The 8970-nt window shown below is 34.8% G+C and overlaps 1 long non-coding RNA gene across 1 annotated transcript; it reads right to left on the bottom strand.

Annotated features, from left to right (window-relative positions):
* Window positions 1-366: 366 nt before the first annotated feature.
* LOC127860285 (uncharacterized) lies at window positions 367-2623 on the bottom strand. Its single transcript, XR_008039675.1, has 2 exons — window positions 2543-2623; window positions 367-1549 (listed from the first exon to the last, which is right to left on the bottom strand). It is a non-coding gene; the product is annotated as an uncharacterized LOC127860285 (long non-coding RNA).
* Between the last annotated feature and the right edge of the window lie 6347 nt (window positions 2624-8970).

Below are 8970 nucleotides of genomic sequence, written 5' to 3'. Positions count from 1 at the left end.
AGTAAAGACTTGATACTCACAGACAGTTGACATGATTACAGACCGCAGTGTTATTTACTCGTATGACTTCCGGTAATTGAAAACAGTCGCCATTTTTTTTCAACCCGATCTTCAAAAAGTAATTTTCAGTACATGTAAGCAGTCCCAATTTAACCAAAATTCTGTAAGTATGGATCACCTTGATAGTTTTGACAGCTACAGCTACGAGAATTCTCAGGACGAGCCTTTTATAACCCAAAACAGGTTCGTCAATCCACACGTGGGGAACACTGTAAACAATGTAAAAAATGACAACACAAATAGGAAGCGGACTAGAATAAACACAGGTGGTGAGTGTAGCAATGGTGCAGTAATAACAAACGAAAATGACTTTGAGCAATTATCTCTTGATGGAAAAGTGACAGAAATATTTAAACAAATGAAGAATTTCGATCACAAGGTTGATGAATGTTTAAAGATGCATACAAAATTGACATCAATAGAAGGCTCACTATCCGAACACGACCAGCGCTTAAAACTGCTTGAGTACAAATCCATTGACATCGAGGCAAGGAGCCGAAGAAATAACCTCATATTTGGTGGAATAGGTGAACAAAGAAATGAAAACTGTTTTGATGTCATAGGTCAATTTCTTGACGAACAGCTCCAGATAACGCACCGTCCAATAATCCAGCGAGCCCACCGCCTTGGAAGATTCTCTCCAAGCAACAGTAGGGGTATCATTGTGAACTTCCTGAACTTTCAAGACACAGTAGATGTTCTCTCTCATGCAAAACACTTAGCAGGGTCAAACTTCAGCATAAACCGAGACTACCCTAAAGAAATCTCACAAGCTCGGAAAACGCTCTGGCCAAAATACAAAAAACTCCGTGAAAGTAATCTACGCAGCAAAATTGCACTAGTCTTCCCTGCAAAAATAGTTATGGATGGAAGGGTAGTCGAGGACATATATCCTGATTGGAACTCAATTCTCAACGGTAACAGAGTTCGCACAATCCCCGAAGTCTTCGGGACGAGTCAGGCACACAGTTTCCGTTCTCGCCAAAGCACCTGGAACAATATCCCGCCGGCTTCTATCACAACCTCTGGCAACCGGAGGAACACAACTGCGGTCGCCACCCCCATTACTCCAACTGCCACGATCCCCGAAGTACCACGGTCCAACCAGGCACACAGTGTCCCTCCTCCCCAAAGCGCCAGGAACAATATCCCGCCAGAGCCTATCACAACCTCTGCTAACCAGAGGAAAACAACTGTGGTCATCACTCCCAATACTCCAACTCCCAATTCCGAACACGTATCAAGACGCTCGCAGTCTGCTTCTCCTAATTCTTCAAAAGCTCATGCTCGTAATCATCCTCCAGTATCTCCCAGAACTCCACTGAACACCCAGTCATCTGTGCCCAGCATCCAACGCCCCTGGGATTCTGCGCGTACTGATAACCGTGTGCCCTCTAGGGACACTCCACAGTCCAATAACCATAGTAGGACCACAGCAGACAGCAACCATAGCCATTAGGCCAGTGGGGGGACAGAACCCTCATCCAACCTGAAAGTAAACACCATAAAATTAGGAACTTTAAATGTTAGCGGCATCAAGAAAAGACTAAATTACCAGGAATTCACTGATTTCATAGGTTGTTATGATATATTTTGTATCTGTGAATCTCACACTGATACACACGATATTATAAAGATAAATTACTATGATTATTTTGCGAACCATAGAAAGCAAGAATATAAACGCAAGTCTGGTGGCATTGGTTTATTTGTTAAAGACAAGCTTGTACCCTCAATTAACATTTTAAAGTCAAATTGCGAATATGCCCTTTGGATCTCTATTGATAAATCTCTAACGATGCTTGACGAAAATATTGTCATTGGTGCTGTATACGTCCCACCCGAAAACTCTAAATTTTTTAACGACGATGAATTTATGACCCTTGAAAATGAAATCTCCCAGATATGTAGTGACCATAAATATGTAATTCTTGCAGGTGATTTCAATGGCAGAGTAGGCAGCATGAAAGATTACATAACCACTGACCCACATTTAAATGACATTTTCGATATCGATGACGACATACAGAGTCAACTAGACAAATACAAAACTCTTGAAAAATTATCCGTCCCACTTGCCCGCACCTCTCAAGACCATCGAACGAATGCACATGGCCTCCGTCTTATAGACTTATGTAAGAACAACATGTTCATTCTAAACGGTAGACTAACCTCTGGAAATAATCACGATATGCTTACATTCAGAAATAAATCCACAATAGACTATGTTATTGCCTCATCTGATTGTTTCTATTTTGTTTCGGAATTTCAAATCATTGAAACTGACCCAATATTCTCGGATGGCCATAATGCACTCTCATGGTCAATAAATATATCACATAGCAATCATCCAAATATAACTCCAAAAAGTAAAACTCACACCAATCAAAAACCAAAATGGAAACCTGATCTCGCCAGCCAATTTGTTAGCAATATCAACCCTAATGCGATTGACCAAATACTTAACCAAATGGATACTTACCCCAAATCGCAGCAGACCATAGAGCACATAACTGATGAGCTGCAATCAGTCTTCCATCAAGCATCCACCAGCACCTTCACTGAAAATAAAACACATTTTCAAAATAACCATTCAGCTAACAATAAACCATGGTTTGGTCCTCAATGTTTCAAAGCACGCAAAAAGTATCACACTGCCAAAAAAATTTATAATAGCAACAAAACCACATTTAACAAAAAAGAAATGACGAACGCCAGCAAAAAATACAAACAAACAATGAACCACCATATTAATGCAAACAAACAAAACATGTCAAACAAACTTCGATCAATGTCCGACAAAAACCCCAAACAATATTGGTCATATCTTAACAAACTAAAACCAAAATCAAAAATCACAACTACACCAACTCTAGAAGAATTACAGGAACACTTCAAAGAACTAAATACAAACACTATCAATGACAACCGTTTCAATGACACAAACGACCAATCACATTATACAAGCACCACACTTAATTCCACAATCACCAAAGAAGAAATAGAAAAATGTATTTCAAACCTTAAAAACTCAAAAACTCCTAGCCCATTTGACAACATTCTTAACGAATACATAAAGTCCACAAAACATCTACTTATGCCTGTTTATTGCAAACTATTTAACTACATACTAGAAACCGGGTTCATCCCACAAAGTTGGCTCAATGGAATTATAATACCCATATTTAAAAACAAAGGTGACCCTAAAGATCCTAGTAACTACAGACCCATAACTATCCTCAGCTGTCTTGGCAAACTTTTTACTTCAATACTTAACAACAGATTAACTAAGTTCTTAAATGAAAACAATATCTTAGATGAAAATCAAGCTAGCTTTAGAAAAGGCTATTCCTGCTCTGATCACATATTTACACTTCACTCACTAATTGAATTAATGAAAAAAAAGAAACAAAAACTTTACTGCGCATTTATTGACTTCTCCCAAGCCTTCGATAAAGTCTGGCGTACTGGCCTCTGGCACAAACTAATCAAACAAAATATAACAGGTAAATTTCTCACTTTAGTTCAAAACATGTATAGCAATATCAAATCTAGTATCTCACTTAACGGTAACATATCTGAACCATTCATATCAGAAATTGGCGTAAGACAAGGTGAAAACCTGTCCCCTCTCCTATTTTCCCTCTTCCTTAATGATCTGCAAACACATATGCACCTCCAAGGCTCAAACGACATAGAACTTACAAATCCTGAAGACCTAACTTTGTGGCTAAAACTACTTATATTACTTTATGCTGATGACACTGTTATCATTTCTGACTCAAAAACTGACTTCCAAAATAGCTTAAACATTTTCCATGATTACTGCGAGAATTGGCATTTAAAAATAAACCTCAGCAAAACTAAAATTATAATCTTCGGTGCTAGACAACTTCAAAACTTTTATTTCACACTAGGCATCCATCCCATAGACATAACTGACCGTTACCACTACCTAGGGATAACACTCTCAAGCAATGGCTCTTTCCTAAACGCAAGAAAACACCTAGCTGAACAAGCAACAAAAGCAATGCACCTATTATATATCAGAGCAAACAACGCAGAACTTCCCATAGACTTAATCCTTAAACTTTTCGACCACACAGTGCTACCAATTTTAACATATGGTTCAGAAATATTTGGTTTTGAAAACATAGACATTCTGGAGAGAGTACACAACAACTTCCTCAGAAAAATTACTAAAGCCAGAAAATCTACTCCTATATCTTTTCTATACGGTGAACTTGGCAGGAATCCAATTGCAATCAATATTAAAACTCGTATGATCTCCTTCTGGTGTAGAACTCTTCAAGGCAAAGAACAGAAAATATCACATCAGATTTATAAGTACATGATGAACCTCCCAAACTCAAATTTTAAGTGGTCAAACAAAATAAAAGAAATACTCACATCAGTTAACCAAAGTAGCATATGGGATAATCAGTTTCAAATAAACCAAATTAATATCCACCGCTTAGTTAAATCACAGTTACTAACTCAGTTCAAAACCCAATGGCACCACCAATTACAGCAAACACACAAAGGACAAATATATACCAGCTTCAAACAATCACCATCCCTTGAAAACTACCTTATTAAACTCACCAAAAAAGAATACATTTACCTATTCCAATTCAGGACTGCTAACCACTGGTTTCCAGACGAGACAGGCCGATACGACGGAATCCCATTTGAAGATAGAGTCTGCAGGCTATGTAATTCGGGTCAGGTTGGCACCGAACACCACTACCTCCTTAACTGCGATTTCTTTGATACTGAAAGAGAACAATTCCTAGGTAATGACACACATAATGCTTCTCTTAGCTCATTCTTATCATCAGAATCCTTACCTTTAATTAAAAATACAAGCAAATTTATACGCTTTATATTCAGTAAATTTAAACGCTAACAAAGATGCAATACAAGTACACATTTGTTTATAAATACAAATGCCACCAGACCACCAAATTATAGTATATGTTCTACTACAGTGCACTAATTGACTGTTAGTTTTTTGTTAAGTCTCGATCTAATGCGTTATTATGTACTTGGAAATGCATTTCATTTCAAAACCTGTTTAGCCATCCTTTTTATTATTAATTAGGGCACATTTTTGTCTAAATAGTCTCCCTTTAATGATAATAACTACATTACTGCTTCTTCAAAGAGTCTACTTTTTTTCTTACATCCGTTTACTACTGTATAATCTGTGGTTACCTACTTGAAATTGAATAAATTCAATTTACATGCCACATTCTCAGTCTTATGTACATGTATGCTTTACCGTTATAAACATTAATTGTTAAGCATGAGGAACATTTATGCTTATAAGTTATATTTAATTACTTGTTAATACTTAATATGTGAATCAGTGTGAGAAATGTACATAAATTTGCTATATTCTTAATTTCATTCGCTAGTTGATGATTGCATTATATTAATTCGGTTGGGTTTCTCTAATAATGTTATATATCATGAGGAACATTTATGCTTATAAGTTATATTTAATTACTTGTTAATACTTAATATGTGTACCAGTGTGAGAAATGTACATAAATTTGCTATATTCTTAATTTCAATCGCTAATTGATGATTGTATCATATTAATTTGGTTGTGTTTCTCTAATAATGTTATATATCATGACTATGTGTACTTTTGCATCATTTTGCATGTTAAAAATCTGTACATATATTTATTTGCTTTCATGACCATGGCTTCTTAAACAAATACTTCCTCGAAAAACCGGCCAAAAATTTATAGAATAAATTGCAATAATAATAACCAGTTTATAACTTATTACAATTTCCTTTTGCTAGTGATTTTTATAATTCTGTACCATTTCTATCTACAAGTTTGTGTTTTGTTTTAAATAGCCGACTTATACCACCAGTATAATAGAAAGTTGACTGTAGTTACCTACTTGAAATTAAATAAATTCCATAAATTCAATTTACATGACACATTTTCAGTCCTATGTACATCTACACTTTACCGTTAAAAACATTAATTGTTAAGCATGAGGAACGTTTATGCTTATTTAATTACTTGATAATACTTAAAATGTGTATCAATGTGAGAAATGTACATAAATTTGTTATATCCTTTATTTCACTCGCTAACTGATAATTTATATATCATGACTACGTCTACTTTTGCATCATTCTGCATCATTTGCATCATTGCATTAAAAATCTGTACATATATTTATTTGCTTTTCATGACCCTGGCTTCTTAAACAAATACTTTCTCGGAAAACCAGCTAAAAAAAAAAAAAAAAAAAAAAAAAAGAATATATTGCAATAATAATAATATCAGTTTATAACTTATAACAATTCCTTTTGCTAGTGATTTTCATATTTTTGTACCGTCTCGATTCACAAATTATCGTTTTGTTTTAAATAAGCCGACTCATACCACCATTATAATAGTAAGTTGACAAAAAATCACCTCTTGATACCGCTTAGGCCTTGCTCATTCCTTTTGCATGCAGTACACACAATTTGCTTAATCCTAACGGTAGTACCTTATCTATTGTGTCCTTGAGAAGTACAGCTATCATTCATGGCATCGGGTTGCTCCGACATTACTCCTATAAATATGAGGTCGATTTACATCGACCTCATATCGTTTAACGTTATTTTGCAATAGCATCGTTCCGACATGAATTCATGTCGGAAGCTTTAACGGCATCAAATTCATATAACAGCAGAGAATAATCATGCAATAAATTATTAAACATAAAATATAAACATTATTTTACTAATTGCATTAGAAAAATGTTTATACAAACTTACAAGTAATGATAGTCCAGTCCTTAAAACACTACCACTGTTCAAATTCCATATTGTTGCCATATAGCACTGTGTAAATTGAAAGTTGCATAATGTTACCTCATTGGTCGGTTATAAATACATTGTTTTTCAATATATAGTATTCGATTTAGACGAAAATAATAATTTACGTGGAATGTCATAGTAGTTTTCCATTAAAACTTTGATCTTGCTGTGTGTGTTTATGGAAGTTATTAATTATGTTATACTTATTTTTGTATTTCATTAAGAATGAGAACGTGTAGCCCTTTTTGTCAACTGTTTTTAGCAAACGATTCGCGGCTTAATAAGACACGGAAAATAGTTAAAGCGACACTTTCATTTTAAGGTTTAATGTGAACAATATTAAATGAAACCTTTTTTGGTATTAATATATTTTATTGACATGTTAAATTCGATACTTGAAAAGGCGTTTAGTCTTTAAAAATATGTCGCTGATATTGTTAATTTCAATAACTGTTAATATGCTTAATGTTGTATAAGAAATTGAATAGTTTCACTAAGTTGTATTCCCGCCTAAAATCCGATATCGTAAAACGCGCAACGGTTAAGAATAATGTCTAAATTAGTTTAGGTATTCAGATCTGAATATCAGCAGCTGTGCCAGCTGGGAAGCCCCGTTTTGGCTTTAACAACCGCAAGCGAAACAACATACTTTTTTAAGTCTTGCACTTAGACTCCATGATCACAAGTATAGGTCCCTGCTGTGGCGTATGACACCATAGTGTTATTTAGTATTGGTCGGCACAGTATCTGATCATAACGAGACAATTGGTTTGTGCTGAACACAGGGGCAATAAAACCACAGATCTATCAATAAACAAGATTATTGAGATATCTTTTATTGAACACCGCGATAAAAATGTTCAAACCACGGACTCTAGATTACACCGATAAGAAACATGGCAACATTCTCATAATCATCACTGCTATATGTGTAATCACCTAACAATTCGTCTAAAAATAATTTATATATTTGAGTTGAAGACGATGTACTGTTGTATAAGTCTGAATAAACTATCTGTCTGCCTGTCTAAATCTAAACCGTCATCGTCCCAGTGAAAAAAATCTGATTTTGAATAGTTGGACATGATGCCCTGATGTCAAAATACGAAATGACCCGCGTAACACCGACCGTGATTTTCAAGAATCTTTAATAAATTGATAATTTAAGGTAAATAACATTTCATATAATTATACATAATTCCCTCGTTGATAATTAACAGCAAACGATGAATGTTTTTGAAACCCATTTTATTTCAAGTATGCATGCAAAGCCGAATAAAATCGAGAGGGTCCGCTATATACGCTGTTTCATCATAAATTTAACACCCTTTCTGTGTTATAAACAAGAGCTGAAATCGTTAATTTATTAAGATTTATTTATAATAAGCTTTATTGATATGTTTCGTGAACAAAATACTACAATATATTCCATAAAAAATATAATAATCATGGCAAAGGAAATTCAATGGCCGGTTTCTAAACAAAAGCATAATCGCCAAGACCGTAGCATCAGTTCAGTGCGTTAGGAACGCGCGCTACTTTCTTCCGCCTTCATTCCTTAATTACTTTCGTTTTTAAACAATTTTTTTTCTATCGTATACAGAATTCTATTCTTCTAAGCAAGATGTAATTTTTAAAACTGAACTCCAAATATAAACGCTACAAATTGGTATTAAGTACGAACATGTCAACCGTAAATCTAGATTCTAAAACTCCAAAACGGTATGATATTTGCAAAAGTTAAAGTTATAACTCGCCGGGCTGTCGAAATCAGAAGAACGCTACAAATTGGTATTAAGTACGAACATGTCAACCGTAAATCTAGATTCTAAAACTCCAAAACGGTATATTTGCAAAAGTTAAAGTTATAACTCGCCGGGCTGTCGAAATCAGAAGAAAAACTTAATATATATTTATATATCTGTTTACTACGTAACGTAAGCTTTCTAATGATATATAATTTGTCAAAATCGGCTGAGAAATGAAACTATAATTCAACAAAAGACGTGAGTGGGTACATCAAAATGTATAACCTCGGCGCTTCGCTGTACGCTAATTGTACAAGATCGATAG

The sequence above is a fragment of the Dreissena polymorpha genome, chromosome 15 (assembly GCF_020536995.1).
Source record: "Dreissena polymorpha isolate Duluth1 chromosome 15, UMN_Dpol_1.0, whole genome shotgun sequence".
Taxonomy (NCBI): Eukaryota; Metazoa; Mollusca; class Bivalvia; order Myida; family Dreissenidae; genus Dreissena; species Dreissena polymorpha.
This window is presented reverse-complemented; position numbering and strand designations above follow the sequence as displayed.